At 64.6% G+C, this 21,242-nt stretch overlaps 3 pseudogenes; all 3 read right to left on the bottom strand.

Annotated features, from left to right (window-relative positions):
• Positions 1–139: 139 nt before the first annotated feature.
• On the bottom strand, positions 140–6,594 carry LOC142593939 (E3 ubiquitin-protein ligase PHF7-like; annotated as a pseudogene).
• Positions 6,595–7,105: 511 nt separating this feature from the next.
• LOC142593938 (E3 ubiquitin-protein ligase PHF7-like) lies at positions 7,106–13,560 on the bottom strand (annotated as a pseudogene).
• Positions 13,561–14,071: 511 nt separating this feature from the next.
• Positions 14,072–20,526, bottom strand: LOC142593937 (E3 ubiquitin-protein ligase PHF7-like; annotated as a pseudogene).
• Positions 20,527–21,242: the final 716 nt, after the last annotated feature.

The following is a 21,242-nucleotide window of genomic DNA, read 5'->3' as shown; positions in this document are numbered from 1 at the left end:
GAAGGGGGCATTGCAGGCACGCGTGTCCCAGCAGGTGCCCACGGTTGGGGAGCTCCTGCCTCCCCCTGCCGCTGCTCTCGGCCCCACGCTGACCGCGCCGGCAACCCCTCTGCCAGGCTGCGGGAGGGATACGTTGCTCTCACCCTGCTCCATCGAGTCGGGGGCCTTCCGCTTCCTTGCAGACATGGCGCACGTCAACGGTGAGCGTTTGGAGAGATCCTGTCCCAGCGGCGCTGGGGGTCTCCTCCGGATGCTCCTCTGCTGACTCTGAGGGAGAAGCAGGATGGCGGGTGAGGGAGAAGCGAGACGCGGGCGAGCTGGCAGCACAGGCCCAGAGCCCCGAGGCGTGGGGCTCCCCTCCTCCCTCGGCAGCCCCGCGCGAGCCCCGTCCCTGCCCTGCCCTCTCCTCACCTCACCAGGTCGCACTGACGCACGGCCCGAGCCCGGCGTTGCTTTCTGTGGGCTTGCCCCCGCGGGTCACAGTGGCCGCTGTGACATCTCCACCGCCCTTGGCCACCTGCCACCCATTGTGACACGGCCCCCGCCTCACAGGGGTGGGTGTGAAGTGCCGAGGTGGGGGCCCGAGCCCTCGGCACCCACGTAACCGGGGCGGCTGCTCCTGCAGCAAGTGCGGAGTCAAACGCCGGGTCCCCCGGGGCAGCCGTCGAGGGCGGCACTGTTGGCCGAAAGGTGCTGTTTGGGCAGTGCGACTCCAGGGCTCCAGCCCTGGCCAAGGGAAATCTCTGCTCCTGCCCCCGGCACGGGGAGCGCTGCCAGCAGCTCGCGGAAGGCGATCCTTCCTCTCTGCGCGGCACCGGTAAGGCTGCCTCTGCAGGACTGCCTCCGGTTCTGGGCTCCCCGGCACAGGGGACGGCAGCGACCTCGCAGCCTGGCCTGCAGGGCTCACACATCCCATCCGCTCGGACGCGGTGGGTGGCCGGGGCACAGCACAGGACCTCAGGACGGCGCCTAAATGTCGCAGGTGGCCCAACGTCTTTCTCCTGAACTCCTTAGCGCTTTGGTGACGTGCTGCCTCCGGAAGAAAAAGCAGCGGGACCGCAAGCTGGGGAGTCACGGCGGAAATGGCCTCTTCCCATGGCAATAAACTGCCTTTCCGAGTCAGTGTGAGCCTCTCCTTGGTGGGGTGGGAAGCCGCACGTGGCTGTGGGGCAGCTTTGGAGGCGGTGGGTGCGAGTGTTGGTCTGTTTGAGGGTAGAAAGGCTCTGCAGTGGGATCTGGACAGGCTGGATCGATGGGCCGAGGGTTGTCAAGCGTCGGAACAGGCTGCCCAGGGAAGCGGTTGAGTCAGCACCCCCGGAGGTATCTCAAAGACGTGTGGACGCGGCGCTTAGGGACATGGTTTAGTGGTGGCCTCGGTAGCGTTAGGTTAACGGTTGGGCTCGATGATCTTCAGGGTCTTTTCCAACCTCAATGATTCTATGATTCTAATTGCCGTTCAGTTATTGCTTGATCACCGTTTGATTACCATTTGATTTTCATTCAGCCATCGATCAACGAGCATTTGATCGTCGCTTAATCATTAATGAAACCCTTTTAGTTAACCCCACAACGATGACTTCTCTCAATAATTCGCCTGCGGCACCAGGACAAAAGCCAGACGGCGTCTCAGGCGCAACCAGCGTAGGCAAAAAGGAATGCGAAATCCAGGATTGGAGAGTCCAGGTCCAAAATGCCCTTCAGGACCAAGATAGACACCTGAAACCCCCAGGCGGCCTTCTACAATACGAGCTGGCTGACGCTGCTGAGAGTGACTAGAGGCTTCTTCCCAGGCTGCCTCCCTCAGCTCCTGCTTTTGGAGTGTCCTCAGCCGTCCGCTTCTACCAGCCACCTTCCAAGCCAAACTCCGGTGCTCAGGGCTTCCTCCTCACCAGGCTTTCTGAGGTTTTGCTCGGCCTGCCGACGCCAGGGCATTAGAGATCTCCGTTAGCTAGATGCACGCAGAGGTGAGCGGTGCCAGGGAACAAGCTCCTCCGTTCAGAGCGAGGCTGTGCGTGGCCACAGCTCTTTGGCCAGCTCCATTCGAGCTCCGTTGCCCGGGAGTGCCTCGGAGCTCCACATCGCAGTCCCCCTGAAGAGCACTACCTGTTCTGGCCATGTCTAGACCTCACGTCTTGCCAATCACAGCAGTCAAGAACAGAAGGACAAAGTGCTGCCACCGAGTTCTCTTTTGGACCCTCTGCACCGCCTTTCCTTCCTCATTGCCTCTTTGTTGGCAGAAGAGCCCATCAGGTGTCCCAGGTTCCCCTGCCTTCCTCAGAGAGGACAGCTGCTCCCTGCTTTAAGGAGTCAGCTTGCACCGTAAGAGCGCCGGTACTTTGCCTGAAGAGCAGAGGGCTGTTCAAATCTGGACAGCCACCCCACGGGATTTCCTTCGTGCTTTGGTCACCGTCATTCTTTGATTCAGCCTTCTCGCTCTCTGCGCCAGCTCCCACGGAGCTGTTCAGCAGTCACTCTGCAACCAAATCTCTTCTCCTGCCTGCACTAGAAAGGTACTTGCTGCTGGTCGCCAACAGGAGGGAAATCCTTTTGGACGACTGACACTTCCCAGGCCCCTTGTTACCCTCCCGTAGAGCACACGTGATTTTTTTGCTCTCGAGGGCGTATGACAGGACTCAAGCCCTCAGCAACAGGTACTGCTCTGACTCTCCTGAACTCTGTGAAGTCCTTGCCGGGTGTTTGCAATCTCTATTACAAAGGGTTTCTTGGCTTACACTGCAAGAAGGAAGCCTTCAGTTGGTACGGCAGCAATCACGTTGGGGAACAAGGCCCGCAACTGGGCAACGGGGAATGCCTTTTGGCTCCTGTAGCAACACAATCTACAGCAATCTTCATGTCACAAATACAGATGTGACACTGAACTTAACGTTCAGAGAAAAGCAGCTTTGCCGCTTTGCCACAATTCTCACTAAGCTAGGCAACTTAGAGGATAGGAAATCGGTTATAGCCTTGTCCAGAAGGAAACAGAGTTGAAGCGTGTCAAAAATCGCTGGCGCCGGGGCACGTGATTTGGGGGGGCGAGCCGCGAGGGCCATGGCGCGTGGGCGGGCACAGCCCACTTTGGCAGGAGATGGGTGGCGGCGCCGACTGGGCCGTGCCGGGCCACCCTCCTGGGGGCGGGGGCAGAGACCCCCGGTCCCGGGCGTGGGTGTGAACTTCCCCCGGGGAAACTGAGCAGGCTGCGGGGCCAGCGAGGCCCGAAGCACACGGCCATGGCGCTGGGGAGCCGGCCAAGGCCAGCCCGCAAGGAGGGAGGTCTGGGGAAGGTGCTGCCAACCGTCAGTGGAGAAGACAACCGTCTGGGCCCAGCCGCTAACGCTGCCCCTCGAGAAAGGGAGAGGAGGAGGAAGGCGACACATGCGCGTGGCATCTCCCGCTGCAGTCATTAACGGCCACCTTTATTGTGCCGGCGGAGGGGGATCAGGGCCAGCACTCGGGGACGGCGCACGGCTGGTCCCGTGGCGGCGTTCGGGCCGGCTGTAAGGAGTTTGGGCCCGACGTTGCAAGTGGGAGCGCTCTCGCATCCGCGCGGGCCCAGGGGGGCTGGAGCGGCTGCTGCTCTGGAGCGCTGGCGAGCCGAAGGAGGGCCCCGATGGCAGCTGGCTGGCGGTGCTGGGGCTGCTGGTCTCGTGTGCCGCGGAGCTGTGGGACGGCCCCAGCGCGGCCTGGCTGGCGGTGCTGCTCCCAGCACTGGGTGCTGCTGTGCGGCTGCTCTCAGGGCATCCCGTGGGCCGGCTGTAGGGCTTTTGGGCCCGACGCTGCAACCGGGAGCGGTTTTGCGTGCGGTCGGGCCCAGGTGGGCTGGAGCGGCTGCTGCCCTGAAGCACTGGGGAGCCGTGGGATGGCCCTGATGCCGCATTGCTGGGGCTGCTGGTCTCTGGTGCCAGGGAGCCGTGGGACGGCCCTGATGCCGCCTGGCTGCGAGCGCTGGGGCTGGTGGTCTGCGGTGCTGGGGAGCCGCAGGAGGGCCCCGATGGCAGCTGGCTGGCAGCGTTGCGGCTGCTGGTGTCGGGTGCCGCGGAGCTGTGGGCCAGCCCCAGCGCGGCCTGGCTGGTGGTGCTGCTCCCAGCACTTGGTGCTGCTGCTGTGCGGCTGCTCTCAGGGCATCCTGTGGGCCGGCTGTAGGGCTTTTGGGGCCGACGCTGCAACCGGGAGCGGTTTCGCGTGCGGTCAGGCCCAGGTGGGCGGGAGCGGCTGCTGCCCTGAAGCACAGGGGAGCCGTGGGACGGCCCTGATGCCGCCTGGCTGCGAGCGCTGCAGCTGGTGGTCTGCAGTGCTGGGGAGCCGCAGGAGGACCCCGATGGCAGCTGGCTGGCAGCGTTGCGGCTGCTGGTGTCGGGTGCCGCGGAGCTGTGGGCCGGCCCCAGCGCGGCCTGGCTGGCGGTGCTGCTCCCAGCACTGGGTGCTGCTGATGTGCGGCTGCTCTCAGGGCATCCTGTGGGCCGGCTGTAGGGCTTTTGGGCCCGACGCTGCAACCGGGAGCGGTTTCGCGTGCGGTCGGGCCCAGGTGGGCGGGAGCGGCTGCTGCCCTGAAGCACTGGGGAGCCATGGGATGGCCCCAATGCCGCCAGGCTACCAGTGCTGGGGCTGCTGGTCTCCGTTGCTAGGGAGCCGTGGGATGGCCCTGATGCCACCTGGCTGCCAGTGCTGGGGCTGCTGGTCTCGGGGGCCAGGGAGCATTGGGATGGCCCCGATGCTGCCTGGCTGGTGGTGCTGGGGCTGCTGGCCTCCGGAGCCGGAGATCCAAGAGACTGCCATGATGCCGCCTGGCTGGTGGTGCCGGGGCTGCTGGTCTCGGGTGCCGGGGAGCTGTGGGATGGCCTCGATCCTGACTGGCTGGCAGTGCTGGGGCCGGTGAGCTCCGAGCTGTGACCGGAGGCTGTAAGGGGAGAAGCAGGAAGGTCAAGGGCACGGCCCCCCAGGCCCGGGGCAGGATAGGTGCCAGAGCGGTGCCCCCAGCCCTCCTGGAGCAGAGAGGCTCTGCCAAGCCCTCCCTGGGCACCCGCGGCCAGGACTCGCCTGGGCCCTGGCCCCAGCCCAGGGGCACGCGGCTGCTTTGCCTCTTACCGGTGCCCAGGCCAGCACAGCTGTCGCACTCCCAGCTGGCCGTGCTGTTCCTCCAGTAGGAGCAGCGTCTGTGGGTGCCCTCGGCAGCGCAGGAGCAGCACAGGAGCAGTTGCCAGGGCCTGGGGAAGCACACGGGTTCATGGCTGTGAGGACAAAGTGACGGCAGCACGGGCTTGTCCGGCAGAGCTCTTGTTCTTCGTCCTGCCGCTTCGAGCCCTTGGCCAGACAGAGATCCCGTGCAGAGCCGCGGGGTGCAGCTTTGGCAACTCACCCCTCTTCCTCTGCCTGCTCCCTGCCTCCTGGGCAAAGGCACTCACGGGCATCGCAGCGCCTGTGCCTCTCATTTAGTGCTGCGTATGCACGGCTGTTCTCCCATGATGGCAGTCTGATGGAGAAAGGAGAAGTGAGGAGCCCCTGCTGCCCGGCAGGGCATAAGGCAGATGCAGGGCATCCCTGCTCTTCCCCCCGCTGCCCTGTTTCCAACTCCTCCGTGAAGCGGAAGCCCAGACTCACGGGAGAGCGGAGGGCCAGGGCTGCAGGGGCAGGCCCTGGCAGGGCACAGCGCTCGCACCCTCCTGCCTCGTGAGCCGAGCACAAGGACACCAACCTGAAGGGAATTCGGATCCCCATGACGAGCATTTCCGAGAGGAAGAGATCCTTATCCCTACAGAGGGGGCACCGGAAGCAAGAGAAGCCAGCGCTCACAGCCTGTCCCTGCAGGAGTACCATAAGGAGCACGAGTTGAGGCCCTGGTGCTGCTGAGTGCCCGCCGTGCCCTGGGGGCGAGGGAGCGGCTCCTACCTGGATGCAGCCCCTGTGGAACCAGGCGTGTTGGCACGCTGGGCACACCATGGTGCCGTAGGACGTTCTGTCCTCCACAAGGTCCAGGCAGATGAGGCAGGTGGTGTTCTCCTCCGGAGCCGCCCCCACTGCCTGCTCTGGGCGGTGCTCCCAGCAGAAGGACCTGGGGGGAAGGGGAAAGGGACGGGCGAGGTGAGAAGTGCCGGGTCCTTCCCCGCCGGCGGCGAGGAGGGGAGAGGAGGTACCTGTACTGAGGAAAGAACTGGGTGATGCATCCACCCTCCACGGCACAGGGGAGATGGAAGCTGCGGTCGCAGCCCGTCTCCTGGCAGGCGATGGTGGCCCCGCTCTCGCCACAGACGAAGCAGTGCTGGAAAGAGCACAGCAGCCCCCATCAGCGGCAGCCTCGGCGCCCCCACAGGCAGCCCCACGCCTCCGGGCAGGGCGCAGGATGCGGCCGCTGCTGGGTCACACCGCGCAGATCTGCCTGGCGGACGAGGCTCCTGTGCTGGAGCCTCCCTCTGTGGAGCTGCTGGGAGCGAGACTTTTGTCCCAGAGCTGGTTGCAAGGGCTGGGGTTTCTTTCCTGGGGGCTGGGCTGGGCTCCCGCCAACCTCTCCCGGCTCCAATCTCCCTGTTCTTGTCAGGGCCTCACCTTCTGTGCTGCCCGCTCGACTGTCTGTCGAATATCCTCAGGGAGAAATCCCATGAGTCCTACTTCCTTGCCCCATTGCTGAAACAGCTCGCTGGCAAAAAACTGCAGAAGAGAACGGACGAGGAGCTGATGAGGAAGGAGAGCGTGGCAGGGAGTGCCTGTCGCAAAGCTGGAGGGAGCCCCGGAGGAACTCACCAGGCAAAACACATGGGCACAGAGTCCTTGCTTCTCCAGCATGCACCCACAGACATCCGGGTCAGCCTCTGCCCGGCGACACAGCATGCATGCTGCGGGGGGAGAGAGCAAATGGCACCGGGGATGAGCAGCTCTGCGGGGCCGGGGCAAGCGTCCCTGAGGGATTGCCCGCAAGGGCCTCCTGTGTCCCTGCCTAGCTGGCTGATGGGCAGGGCTGGAGGCCTTGGAGAGGAAGGGGGCATTGCAGGCACGCGTGTCCCAGCAGGTGCCCACGGTTGGGGAGCTCCTGCCTCCCCCTGCCGCTGCTCTCGGCCCCACGCTGACCGCGCCGGCAACCCCTCTGCCAGGCTGCGGGAGGGATACGTTGCTCTCACCCTGCTCCATCGAGTCGGGGGCCTTCCGCTTCCTTGCAGACATGGCGCACGTCAACGGTGAGCGTTTGGAGAGACCCTGTCCCAGCGGCGCTGGGGGTCTCCTCCGGATGCTCCTCTGCTGACTCTGAGGGAGAAGCAGGATGGCGGGTGAGGGAGAAGCGAGACGCGGGCGAGCTGGCAGCACAGGCCCAGAGCCCCGAGGCGTGGGGCTCCCCTCCTCCCTCGGCAGCCCCGCGCGAGCCCCGTCCCTGCCCTGCCCTCTCCTCACCTCACCAGGTCGCACTGACGCACGGCCCGAGCCCGGCGTTGCTTTCTGTGGGCTTGCCCCCGCGGGTCACAGTGGCCGCTGTGACATCTCCACCGCCCTTGGCCACCTGCCACCCATTGTGACACGGCCCCCGCCTCACAGGGGTGGGTGTGAAGTGCCGAGGTGGGGGCCCGAGCCCTCGGCACCCACGTAACCGGGGCGGCTGCTCCTGCAGCAAGTGCGGAGTCAAACGCCGGGTCCCCCGGGGCAGCCGTCGAGGGCGGCACTGTTGGCCGAAAGGTGCTGTTTGGGCAGTGCGACTCCAGGGCTCCAGCCCTGGCCAAGGGAAATCTCTGCTCCTGCCCCCGGCACGGGGAGCGCTGCCAGCAGCTCGCGGAAGGCGATCCTTCCTCTCTGCGCGGCACCGGTAAGGCTGCCTCTGCAGGACTGCCTCCGGTTCTGGGCTCCCCGGCACAGGGGACGGCAGCGACCTCGCAGCCTGGCCTGCAGGGCTCACACATCCCATCCGCTCGGACGCGGTGGGTGGCCGGGGCACAGCACAGGACCTCAGGACGGCGCCTAAATGTCGCAGGTGGCCCAACGTCTTTCTCCTGAACTCCTTAGCGCTTTGGTGACGTGCTGCCTCCGGAAGAAAAAGCAGCGGGACCGCAAGCTGGGGAGTCACGGCGGAAATGGCCTCTTCCCATGGCAATAAACTGCCTTTCCGAGTCAGTGTGAGCCTCTCCTTGGTGGGGTGGGAAGCCGCACGTGGCTGTGGGGCAGCTTTGGAGGCGGTGGGTGCGAGTGTTGGTCTGTTTGAGGGTAGAAAGGCTCTGCAGTGGGATCTGGACAGGCTGGATCGATGGGCCGAGGGTTGTCAAGCGTCGGAACAGGCTGCCCAGGGAAGCGGTTGAGTCAGCACCCCCGGAGGTATCTCAAAGACGTGTGGACGCGGCGCTTAGGGACATGGTTTAGTGGTGGCCTCGGTAGCGTTAGGTTAACGGTTGGGCTCGATGATCTTCAGGGTCTTTTCCAACCTCAATGATTCTATGATTCTAATTGCCGTTCAGTTATTGCTTGATCACCGTTTGATTACCATTTGATTTTCATTCAGCCATCGATCAACGAGCATTTGATCGTCGCTTAATCATTAATGAAACCCTTTTAGTTAACCCCACAACGATGACTTCTCTCAATAATTCGCCTGCGGCACCAGGACAAAAGCCAGACGGCGTCTCAGGCGCAACCAGCGTAGGCAAAAAGGAATGCGAAATCCAGGATTGGAGAGTCCAGGTCCAAAATGCCCTTCAGGACCAAGATAGACACCTGAAACCCCCAGGCGGCCTTCTACAATACGAGCTGGCTGACGCTGCTGAGAGTGACTAGAGGCTTCTTCCCAGGCTGCCTCCCTCAGCTCCTGCTTTTGGAGTGTCCTCAGCCGTCCGCTTCTACCAGCCACCTTCCAAGCCAAACTCCGGTGCTCAGGGCTTCCTCCTCACCAGGCTTTCTGAGGTTTTGCTCGGCCTGCCGACGCCAGGGCATTAGAGATCTCCGTTAGCTAGATGCACGCAGAGGTGAGCGGTGCCAGGGAACAAGCTCCTCCGTTCAGAGCGAGGCTGTGCGTGGCCACAGCTCTTTGGCCAGCTCCATTCGAGCTCCGTTGCCCGGGAGTGCCTCGGAGCTCCACATCGCAGTCCCCCTGAAGAGCACTACCTGTTCTGGCCATGTCTAGACCTCACGTCTTGCCAATCACAGCAGTCAAGAACAGAAGGACAAAGTGCTGCCACCGAGTTCTCTTTTGGACCCTCTGCACCGCCTTTCCTTCCTCATTGCCTCTTTGTTGGCAGAAGAGCCCATCAGGTGTCCCAGGTTCCCCTGCCTTCCTCAGAGAGGACAGCTGCTCCCTGCTTTAAGGAGTCAGCTTGCACCGTAAGAGCGTCGGTACTTTGCCTGAAGAGCAGAGGGCTGTTCAAATCTGGACAGCCACCCCACGGGATTTCCTTCGTGCTTTGGTCACCGTCATTCTTTGATTCAGCCTTCTCGCTCTCTGCGCCAGCTCCCACGGAGCTGTTCAGCAGTCACTCTGCAACCAAATCTCTTCTCCTGCCTGCACTAGAAAGGTACTTGCTGCTGGTCGCCAACAGGAGGGAAATCCTTTTGGACGACTGACACTTCCCAGGCCCCTTGTTACCCTCCCGTAGAGCACACGTGATTTTTTTGCTCTCGAGGGCGTATGACAGGACTCAAGCCCTCAGCAACAGGTACTGCTCTGACTCTCCTGAACTCTGTGAAGTCCTTGCCGGGTGTTTGCAATCTCTATTACAAAGGGTTTCTTGGCTTACACTGCAAGAAGGAAGCCTTCAGTTGGTACGGCAGCAATCACGTTGGGGAACAAGGCCCGCAACTGGGCAACGGGGAATGCCTTTTGGCTCCTGTAGCAACACAATCTACAGCAATCTTCATGTCACAAATACAGATGTGACACTGAACTTAACGTTCAGAGAAAAGCAGCTTTGCCGCTTTGCCACAATTCTCACTAAGCTAGGCAACTTAGAGGATAGGAAATCGGTTATAGCCTTGTCCAGAAGGAAACAGAGTTGAAGCGTGTCAAAAATCGCTGGCGCCGGGGCACGTGATTTGGGGGGGCGAGCCGCGAGGGCCATGGCGCGTGGGCGGGCACAGCCCACTTTGGCAGGAGATGGGTGGCGGCGCCGACTGGGCCGTGCCGGGCCACCCTCCTGGGGGCGGGGGCAGAGACCCCCGGTCCCGGGCGTGGGTGTGAACTTCCCCCGGGGAAACTGAGCAGGCTGCGGGGCCAGCGAGGCCCGAAGCACACGGCCATGGCGCTGGGGAGCCGGCCAAGGCCAGCCCGCAAGGAGGGAGGTCTGGGGAAGGTGCTGCCAACCGTCAGTGGAGAAGACAACCGTCTGGGCCCAGCCGCTAACGCTGCCCCTCGAGAAAGGGAGAGGAGGAGGAAGGCGACACATGCGCGTGGCATCTCCCGCTGCAGTCATTAACGGCCACCTTTATTGTGCCGGCGGAGGGGGATCAGGGCCAGCACTCGGGGACGGCGCACGGCTGGTCCCGTGGCGGCGTTCGGGCCGGCTGTAAGGAGTTTGGGCCCGACGTTGCAAGTGGGAGCGCTCTCGCATCCGCGCGGGCCCAGGGGGGCTGGAGCGGCTGCTGCTCTGGAGCGCTGGCGAGCCGAAGGAGGGCCCCGATGGCAGCTGGCTGGCGGTGCTGGGGCTGCTGGTCTCGTGTGCCGCGGAGCTGTGGGACGGCCCCAGCGCGGCCTGGCTGGCGGTGCTGCTCCCAGCACTGGGTGCTGCTGTGCGGCTGCTCTCAGGGCATCCCGTGGGCCGGCTGTAGGGCTTTTGGGCCCGACGCTGCAACCGGGAGCGGTTTTGCGTGCGGTCGGGCCCAGGTGGGCTGGAGCGGCTGCTGCCCTGAAGCACTGGGGAGCCGTGGGATGGCCCTGATGCCGCATTGCTGGGGCTGCTGGTCTCTGGTGCCAGGGAGCCGTGGGACGGCCCTGATGCCGCCTGGCTGCGAGCGCTGGGGCTGGTGGTCTGCGGTGCTGGGGAGCCGCAGGAGGGCCCCGATGGCAGCTGGCTGGCAGCGTTGCGGCTGCTGGTGTCGGGTGCCGCGGAGCTGTGGGCCAGCCCCAGCGCGGCCTGGCTGGTGGTGCTGCTCCCAGCACTTGGTGCTGCTGCTGTGCGGCTGCTCTCAGGGCATCCTGTGGGCCGGCTGTAGGGCTTTTGGGCCCGACGCTGCAACCGGGAGCGGTTTCGCGTGCGGTCAGGCCCAGGTGGGCGGGAGCGGCTGCTGCCCTGAAGCACAGGGGAGCCGTGGGACGGCCCTGATGCCGCCTGGCTGCGAGCGCTGCAGCTGGTGGTCTGCAGTGCTGGGGAGCTGCAGGAGGACCCCGATGGCAGCTGGCTGGCAGCGTTGCGGCTGCTGGTGTCGGGTGCCGCGGAGCTGTGGGCCGGCCCCAGCGCGGCCTGGCTGGCGGTGCTGCTCCCAGCACTGGGTGCTGCTGATGTGCGGCTGCTCTCAGGGCATCCTGTGGGCCGGCTGTAGGGCTTTTGGGCCCGACGCTGCAACCGGGAGCGGTTTCGCGTGCGGTCGGGCCCAGGTGGGCGGGAGCGGCTGCTGCCCTGAAGCACTGGGGAGCCATGGGATGGCCCCAATGCCGCCAGGCTACCAGTGCTGGGGCTGCTGGTCTCCGTTGCTAGGGAGCCGTGGGATGGCCCTGATGCCACCTGGCTGCCAGTGCTGGGGCTGCTGGTCTCGGGGGCCAGGGAGCATTGGGATGGCCCCGATGCTGCCTGGCTGGTGGTGCTGGGGCTGCTGGCCTCCGGAGCCGGAGATCCAAGAGACTGCCATGATGCCGCCTGGCTGGTGGTGCCGGGGCTGCTGGTCTCGGGTGCCGGGGAGCTGTGGGATGGCCTCGATCCTGACTGGCTGGCAGTGCTGGGGCCGGTGAGCTCCGAGCTGTGACCGGAGGCTGTAAGGGGAGAAGCAGGAAGGTCAAGGGCACGGCCCCCCAGGCCCGGGGCAGGATAGGTGCCAGAGCGGTGCCCCCAGCCCTCCTGGAGCAGAGAGGCTCTGCCAAGCCCTCCCTGGGCACCCGCGGCCAGGACTCGCCTGGGCCCTGGCCCCAGCCCAGGGGCACGCGGCTGCTTTGCCTCTTACCGGTGCCCAGGCCAGCACAGCTGTCGCACTCCCAGCTGGCCGTGCTGTTCCTCCAGTAGGAGCAGCGTCTGTGGGTGCCCTCGGCAGCGCAGGAGCAGCACAGGAGCAGTTGCCAGGGCCTGGGGAAGCACACGGGTTCATGGCTGTGAGGACAAAGTGACGGCAGCACGGGCTTGTCCGGCAGAGCTCTTGTTCTTCGTCCTGCCGCTTCGAGCCCTTGGCCAGACAGAGATCCCGTGCAGAGCCGCGGGGTGCAGCTTTGGCAACTCACCCCTCTTCCTCTGCCTGCTCCCTGCCTCCTGGGCAAAGGCACTCACGGGCATCGCAGCGCCTGTGCCTCTCATTTAGTGCTGCGTATGCACGGCTGTTCTCCCATGATGGCAGTCTGATGGAGAAAGGAGAAGTGAGGAGCCCCTGCTGCCCGGCAGGGCATAAGGCAGATGCAGGGCATCCCTGCTCTTCCCCCCGCTGCCCTGTTTCCAACTCCTCCGTGAAGCGGAAGCCCAGACTCACGGGAGAGCGGAGGGCCAGGGCTGCAGGGGCAGGCCCTGGCAGGGCACAGCGCTCGCACCCTCCTGCCTCGTGAGCCGAGCACAAGGACACCAACCTGAAGGGAATTCGGATCCCCATGACGAGCATTTCCGAGAGGAAGAGATCCTTATCCCTACAGAGGGGGCACCGGAAGCAAGAGAAGCCAGCGCTCACAGCCTGTCCCTGCAGGAGTACCATAAGGAGCACGAGTTGAGGCCCTGGTGCTGCTGAGTGCCTGCCGTGCCCTGGGGGCGAGGGAGCGGCTCCTACCTGGATGCAGCCCCTGTGGAACCAGGCGTGTTGGCACGCTGGGCACACCATGGTGCCGTAGGACGTTCTGTCCTCCACAAGGTCCAGGCAGATGAGGCAGGTGGTGTTCTCCTCCGGAGCCGCCCCCACTGCCTGCTCTGGGCGGTGCTCCCAGCAGAAGGACCTGGGGGGAAGGGGAAAGGGACGGGCGAGGTGAGAAGTGCCGGGTCCTTCCCCGCCGGCGGCGAGGAGGGGAGAGGAGGTACCTGTACTGAGGAAAGAACTGGGTGACGCATCCACCCTCCACGGCACAGGGGAGATGGAAGCTGCGGTCGCAGCCCGTCTCCTGGCAGGCGATGGTGGCCCCGCTCTCGCCACAGACGAAGCAGTGCTGGAAAGAGCACAGCAGCCCCCATCAGCGGCAGCCTCGGCGCCCCCACAGGCAGCCCCACGCCTCCGGGCAGGGCGCAGGATGCGGCCGCTGCTGGGTCACACCGCGCAGATCTGCCTGGCGGACGAGGCTCCTGTGCTGGAGCCTCCCTCTGTGGAGCTGCTGGGAGCGAGACTTTTGTCCCAGAGCTGGTTGCAAGGGCTGGGGTTTCTTTCCTGGGGGCTGGGCTGGGCTCCCGCCAACCTCTCCCGGCTCCAATCTCCCTGTTCTTGTCAGGGCCTCACCTTCTGTGCTGCCCGCTCGACTGTCTGTCGAATATCCTCAGGGAGAAATCCCATGAGTCCTACTTCCTTGCCCCATTGCTGAAACAGCTCGCTGGCAAAAAACTGCAGAAGAGAACGGACGAGGAGCTGATGAGGAAGGAGAGCGTGGCAGGGAGTGCCTGTCGCAAAGCTGGAGGGAGCCCCGGAGGAACTCACCAGGCAAAACACATGGGCACAGAGTCCTTGCTTCTCCAGCATGCACCCACAGACATCCGGGTCAGCCTCTGCCCGGCGACACAGCATGCATGCTGCGGGGGGAGAGAGCAAATGGCACCGGGGATGAGCAGCTCTGCGGGGCCGGGGCAAGCGTCCCTGAGGGATTGCCCGCAAGGGCCTCCTGTGTCCCTGCCTAGCTGGCTGATGGGCAGGGCTGGAGGCCTTGGAGAGGAAGGGGGCATTGCAGGCACGCGTGTCCCAGCAGGTGCCCACGGTTGGGGAGCTCCTGCCTCCCCCTGCCGCTGCTCTCGGCCCCACGCTGACCGCGCCGGCAACCCCTCTGCCAGGCTGCGGGAGGGATACGTTGCTCTCACCCTGCTCCATCGAGTCGGGGGCCTTCCGCTTCCTTGCAGACATGGCGCACGTCAACGGTGAGCGTTTGGAGAGATCCTGTCCCAGCGGCGCTGGGGGTCTCCTCCGGATGCTCCTCTGCTGACTCTGAGGGAGAAGCAGGATGGCGGGTGAGGGAGAAGCGAGACGCGGGCGAGCTGGCAGCACAGGCCCAGAGCCCCGAGGCGTGGGGCTCCCCTCCTCCCTCGGCAGCCCCGCGCGAGCCCCGTCCCTGCCCTGCCCTCTCCTCACCTCACCAGGTCGCACTGACGCACGGCCCGAGCCCGGCGTTGCTTTCTGTGGGCTTGCCCCCGCGGGTCACAGTGGCCGCTGTGACATCTCCACCGCCCTTGGCCACCTGCCACCCATTGTGACACGGCCCCCGCCTCACAGGGGTGGGTGTGAAGTGCCGAGGTGGGGGCCCGAGCCCTCGGCACCCACGTAACCGGGGCGGCTGCTCCTGCAGCAAGTGCGGAGTCAAACGCCGGGTCCCCCGGGGCAGCCGTCGAGGGCGGCACTGTTGGCCGAAAGGTGCTGTTTGGGCAGTGCGACTCCAGGGCTCCAGCCCTGGCCAAGGGAAATCTCTGCTCCTGCCCCCGGCACGGGGAGCGCTGCCAGCAGCTCGCGGAAGGCGATCCTTCCTCTCTGCGCGGCACCGGTAAGGCTGCCTCTGCAGGACTGCCTCCGGTTCTGGGCTCCCCGGCACAGGGGACGGCAGCGACCTCGCAGCCTGGCCTGCAGGGCTCACACATCCCATCCGCTCGGACGCGGTGGGTGGCCGGGGCACAGCACAGGACCTCAGGACGGCGCCTAAATGTCGCAGGTGGCCCAACGTCTTTCTCCTGAACTCCTTAGCGCTTTGGTGACGTGCTGCCTCCGGAAGAAAAAGCAGCGGGACCGCAAGCTGGGGAGTCACGGCGGAAATGGCCTCTTCCCATGGCAATAAACTGCCTTTCCGAGTCAGTGTGAGCCTCTCCTTGGTGGGGTGGGAAGCCGCACGTGGCTGTGGGGCAGCTTTGGAGGCGGTGGGTGCGAGTGTTGGTCTGTTTGAGGGTAGAAAGGCTCTGCAGTGGGATCTGGACAGGCTGGATCGATGGGCCGAGGGTTGTCAAGCGTCAGAACAGGCTGCCCAGGGAAGCGGTTGAGTCAGCACCCCCGGAGGTATCTCAAAGACGTGTGGACGCGGCGCTTAGGGACATGGTTTAGTGGTGGCCTCGGTAGCGTTAGGTTAACGGTTGGGCTCGATGATCTTCAGGGTCTTTTCCAACCTCAATGATTCTATGATTCTAATTGCCGTTCAGTTATTGCTTGATCACCGTTTGATTACCATTTGATTTTCATTCAGCCATCGATCAACGAGCATTTGATCGTCGCTTAATCATTAATGAAACCCTTTTAGTTAACCCCACAACGATGACTTCTCTCAATAATTCGCCTGCGGCACCAGGACAAAAGCCAGACGGCGTCTCAGGCGCAACCAGCGTAGGCAAAAAGGAATGCGAAATCCAGGATTGGAGAGTCCAGGTCCAAAATGCCCTTCAGGACCAAGATAGACACCTGAAACCCCCAGGCGGCCTTCTACAATACGAGCTGGCTGACGCTGCTGAGAGTGACTAGAGGCTTCTTCCCAGGCTGCCTCCCTCAGCTCCTGCTTTTGGAGTGTCCTCAGCCGTCCGCTTCTACCAGCCACCTTCCAAGCCAAACTCCGGTGCTCAGGGCTTCCTCCTCACCAGGCTTTCTGAGGTTTTGCTCGGCCTGCCGACGCCAGGGCATTAGAGATCTCCGTTAGCTAGATGCACGCAGAGGTGAGCGGTGCCAGGGAACAAGCTCCTCCGTTCAGAGCGAGGCTGTGCGTGGCCACAGCTCTTTGGCCAGCTCCATTCGAGCTCCGTTGCCCGGGAGTGCCTCGGAGCTCCACATCGCAGTCCCCCTGAAGAGCACTACCTGTTCTGGCCATGTCTAGACCTCACGTCTTGCCAATCACAGCAGTCAAGAACAGAAGGACAAAGTGCTGCCACCGAGTTCTCTTTTGGACCCTCTGCACCGCCTTTCCTTCCTCATTGCCTCTTTGTTGGCAGAAGAGCCCATCAGGTGTCCCAGGTTCCCCTGCCTTCCTCAGAGAGGACAGCTGCTCCCTGCTTTAAGGAGTCAGCTTGCACCGTAAGAGCGCCGGTACTTTGCCTGAAGAGCAGAGGGCTGTTCAAATCTGGACAGCCACCCCACGGGATTTCCTTCGTGCTTTGGTCACCGTCATTCTTTGATTCAGCCTTCTCGCTCTCTGCGCCAGCTCCCACGGAGCTGTTCAGCAGTCACTCTGCAACCAAATCTCTTCTCCTGCCTGCACTAGAAAGGTACTTGCTGCTGGTCGCCAACAGGAGGGAAATCCTTTTGGACGACTGACACTTCCCAGGCCCCTTGTTACCCTCCCGTAGAGCACACGTGATTTTTTTGCTCTCGAGGGCGTATGACAGGACTCAAGCCCTCAGCAACAGGTACTGCTCTGACTCTCCTGAACTCTGTGAAGTCCTTGCCGGGTGTTTGCAATCTCTATTACAAAGGGTTTCTTGGCTTACACTGCAAGAAGGAAGCCTTCAGTTGGTACGGCAGCAATCACGTTGGGGAACAAGGCCCGCAACTGGGCAACGGGGAATGCCTTTTGGCTCCTGTAGCAACACAATCTACAGCAATCTTCATGTCACAAATACAGATGTGACACTGAACTTAACGTTCAGAGAAAAGCAGCTTTGCCGCTTTGCCACAATTCTCACTAAGCTAGGCAACTTAGAGGATAGGAAATCGGTTATAGCCTTGTCCAGAAGGAAACAGAGTTGAAGCGTGTCAAAAATCGCTGGCGCCGGGGCACGTGATTTGGGGGGGCGAGCCGCGAGGGCCATGGCGCGTGGGCGGGCACAGCCCACTTTGGCAGGAGATGGGTGGCGGCGCCGACTGGGCCGTGCCGGGCCACCCTCCTGGGGGCGGGGGCAGAGACCCCCGGTCCCGGGCGTGGGTGTGAACTTCCCCCGGGGAAACTGAGCAGGCTGCGGGGCCAGCGAGGCCCGAAGCACACGGCCATGGCGCTGGGGAGCCGGCCAAGGCCAGCCCGCAAGGAGGGAGGTCTGGGGAAGGTGCTGCCAACCGTCAGTGGAGAAGACAACCGTCTGGGCCCAGCCGCTAACGCTGCCCCTCGAGAAAGGGAGAGGAGGAGGAAGGCGACACATGCGCGTGGCATCTCCCGCTGCAGTCATTAACGGCCACCTTTATTGTGCCGGCGGAGGGGGATCAGGGCCAGCACTCGGGGACGGCGCACGGCTGGTCCCGTGGCGGCGTTCGGGCCGGCTGTAAGGAGTTTGGGCCCGACGTTGCAAGTGGGAGCGCTCTCGCATCCGCGCGGGCCCAGGGGGGCTGGAGCGGCTGCTGCTCTGGAGCGCTGGCGAGCCGAAGGAGGGCCCCGATGGCAGCTGGCTGGCGGTGCTGGGGCTGCTGGTCTCGTGTGCCGCGGAGCTGTGGGACGGCCCCAGCGCGGCCTGGCTGGCGGTGCTGCTCCCAGCACTGGGTGCTGCTGTGCGGCTGCTCTCAGGGCATCCCGTGGGCCGGCTGTAGGGCTTTTGGGCCCGACGCTGCAACCGGGAGCGGTTTTGCGTGCGGTCGGGCCCAGGTGGGCTGGAGCGGCTGCTGCCCTGAAGCACTGGGGAGCCGTGGGATGGCCCTGATGCCGCATTGCTGGGGCTGCTGGTCTCTGGTGCCAGGGAGCCGTGGGACGGCCCTGATGCCGCCTGGCTGCGAGCGCTGGGGCTGGTGGTCTGCGGTGCTGGGGAGCCGCAGGAGGGCCCCGATGGCAGCTGGCTGGCAGCGTTGCGGCTGCTGGTGTCGGGTGCCGCGGAGCTGTGGGCCAGCCCCAGCGCGGCCTGGCTGGTGGTGCTGCTCCCAGCACTTGGTGCTGCTGCTGTGCGGCTGCTCTCAGGGCATCCTGTGGGCCGGCTGTAGGGCTTTTGGGCCCGACGCTGCAACCGGGAGCGGTTTCGCGTGCGGTCAGGCCCAGGTGGGCGGGAGCGGCTGCTGCCCTGAAGCACAGGGGAGCCGTGGGACGGCCCTGATGCCGCCTGGCTGCGAGCGCTGCAGCTGGTGGTCTGCAGTGCTGGGGAGCCGCAGGAGGACCCCGATGGCAGCTGGCTGGCAGCGTTGCGGCTGCTGGTGTCGGGTGCCGCGGAGCTGTGGGCCGGCCCCAGCGCGGCCTGGCTGGCGGTGCTGCTCCCAGCACTGGGTGCTGCTGATGTGCGGCTGCTCTCAGGGCATCCTGTGGGCCGGCTGTAGGGCTTTTGGGCCCGACGCTGCAACCGGGAGCGGTTTCGCGTGCGGTCGGGCCCAGGTGGGCGGGAGCGGCTGCTGCCCTGAAGCACTGGGGAGCCATGGGATGGCCCCAATGCCGCCAGGCTACCAGTGCTGGGGCTGCTGGTCTCCGTTGCTAGGGAGCCGTGGGATGGCCCTGATGCCACCTGGCTGCCAGTGCTGGGGCTGCTGGTCTCGGGGGCCAGGGAGCATTGGGATGGCCCCGATGCTGCCTGGCTGGTGGTGCTGGGGCTGCTGGCCTCCGGAGCCGGAGATCCAAGAGACTGCCATGATGCCGCCTGGCTGGTGGTGCCGGGGCTGCTGGTCTCGGGTGCCGGGGAGCTGTGGGATGGCCTCGATCCTGACTGGCTGGCAGTGCTGGGGCCGGTGAGCTCCGAGCTGTGACCGGAGGCTGTAAGGGGAGAAGCAGGAAGGTCAAGGGCACGGCCCCCCAGGCCCGGGGCAGGATAGGTGCCAGAGCGGTGCCCCCAGCCCTCCTGGAGCAGAGAGGCTCTGCCAAGCCCTCCCTGGGCACCCGCGGCCAGGACTCGCCTGGGCCCTGGCCCCAGCCCAGGGGCACGCGGCTGCTTTGCCTCTTACCGGTGCCCAGGCCAGCACAGCTGTCGCACTCCCAGCTGGCCGTGCTGTTCCTCCAGTAGGAGCAGCGTCTGTGGGTGCCCTCGGCAGCGCAGGAGCAGCACAGGAGCAGTTGCCAGGGCCTGGGGAAGCACACGGGTTCATGGCTGTGAGGACAAAGTGACGGCAGCACGGGCTTGTCCGGCAGAGCTCTTGTTCTTCGTCCTGCCGCTTCGAGCCCTTGGCCAGACAGAGATCCCGTGCAGAGCCGCGGGGTGCAGCTTTGGCAACTCACCCCTCTTCCTCTGCCTGCTCCCTGCCTCCTGGGCAAAGGCACTCACGGGCATCGCAGCGCCTGTGCCTCTCATTTAGTGCTGCGTATGCACGGCTGTTCTCCCATGATGGCAGTCTGATGGAGAAAGGAGAAGTGAGGAGCCCCTGCTGCCCGGCAGGGCATAAGGCAGATGCAGGGCATCCCTGCTCTTCCCCCCGCTGCCCTGTTTCCAACTCCTCCGTGAAGCGGAAGCCCAGACTCACGGGAGAGCGGAGGGCCAGGGCTGCAGGGGCAGGCCCTGGCAGGGCACAGCGCTCGCACCCTCCTGCCTCGTGAGCCGAGCACAAGGACACCAACCTGAAGGGGATTCGGATCCCCATGACGAGCATTTCCGAGAGGAAGAGATCCTTATCCCTACAGAGGGGGCACCGGAAGCAAGAGAAGCCAGCGCTCACAGCCTGTCCCTGCAGGAGTACCATAAGGAGCACGAGTTGAGGCCCTGGTGCTGCTGAGTGCCCGCCGTGCCCTGGGGGCGAGGGAGCGGCTCCTACCTGGATGCAGCCCCTGTGGAACCAGGCGTGTTGGCACGCTGGGCACACCATGGTGCCGTAGGACGTTCTGTCCTCCACAAGGTCCAGGCAGATGAGGCAGGTGGTGTTCTCCTCCGGAGCCGCCCCCACTGCCTGCTCTGGGCGGTGCTCCCAGCAGAAGGACCTGGGGGGAAGGGGAAAGGGACGGGCGAGGTGAGAAGTGCCGGGTCCTTCCCCGCCGGCGGCGAGGAGGGGAGAGGAGGTACCTGTACTGAGGAAAGAACTGGGTGACGCATCCACCCTCCACGGCACAGGGGAGATGGAAGCTGCGGTCGCAGCCCGTCTCCTGGCAGGCGATGGTGGCCCCGCTCTCGCCACAGACGAAGCAGTGCTGGAAAGAGCACAGCAGCCCCCATCAGCGGCAGCCTCGGCGCCCCCACAGGCAGCCCCACGCCTCCGGGCAGGGCGCAGGATGCGGCCGCTGCTGGGTCACACCGCGCAGATCTGCCTGGCGGACGAGGCTCCTGTGCTGGAGCCTCCCTCTGTGGAGCTGCTGGGAGCGAGACTTTTGTCCCAGAGCTGGTTGCAAGGGCTGGGGTTTCTTTCCTGGGGGCTGGGCTGGGCTCCCGCCAACCTCTCCCGGCTCCAATCTCCCTGTTCTTGTCAGGGCCTCACCTTCTGTGCTGCCCGCTCGACTGTCTGTCGAATATCCTCAGGGAGAAATCCCATGAGTCCTACTTCCTTGCCCCATTGCTGAAACAGCTCGCTGGCAAAAAACTGCAGAAGAGAACGGACGAGGAGCTGATGAGGAAGGAGAGCGTGGCAGGGAGTGCCTGTCGCAAAGCTGGAGGGAGCCCCGGAGGAACTCACCAGGCAAAACACATGGGCACAGAGTCCTTGCTTCTCCAGCATGCACCCACAGACATCCGGGTCAGCCTCTGCCCGGCGACACAGCATGCATGCTGCGGGGGGAGAGAGCAAATGGCACCGGGGATGAGCAGCTCTGCGGGGCCGGGGCAAGCGTCCCTGAGGGATTGCCCGCAAGGGCCTCCTGTGTCCCTGCCTAGCTGGCTGATGGGCAGGGCTGGAGGCCTTGGAGAGGAAGGGGGCATTGCAGGCACGCGTGTCCCAGCAGGTGCCCACGGTTGGGGAGCTCCTGCCTCCCCCTGCCGCTGCTCTCGGCCCCACGCTGACCGCGCCGGCAACCCCTCTGCCAGGCTGCGGGAGGGATACGTTGCTCTCACCCTGCTCCATCGAGTCGGGGGCCTTCCGCTTCCTTGCAGACATGGCGCACGTCAACGGTGAGCGTTTGGAGAGATCCTGTCCCAGCGGCGCTGGGGGTCTCCTCCGGATGCTCCTCTGCTGACTCTGAGGGAGAAGCAGGATGGCGGGTGAGGGAGAAGCGAGACGCGGGCGAGCTGGCAGCACAGGCCCAGAGCCCCGAG

This window comes from Pelecanus crispus, chromosome 7 (genome assembly GCF_030463565.1).
Source record: "Pelecanus crispus isolate bPelCri1 chromosome 7, bPelCri1.pri, whole genome shotgun sequence".
Classification (NCBI taxonomy): Eukaryota; Metazoa; Chordata; class Aves; order Pelecaniformes; family Pelecanidae; genus Pelecanus; species Pelecanus crispus.
This window is presented reverse-complemented; position numbering and strand designations above follow the sequence as displayed.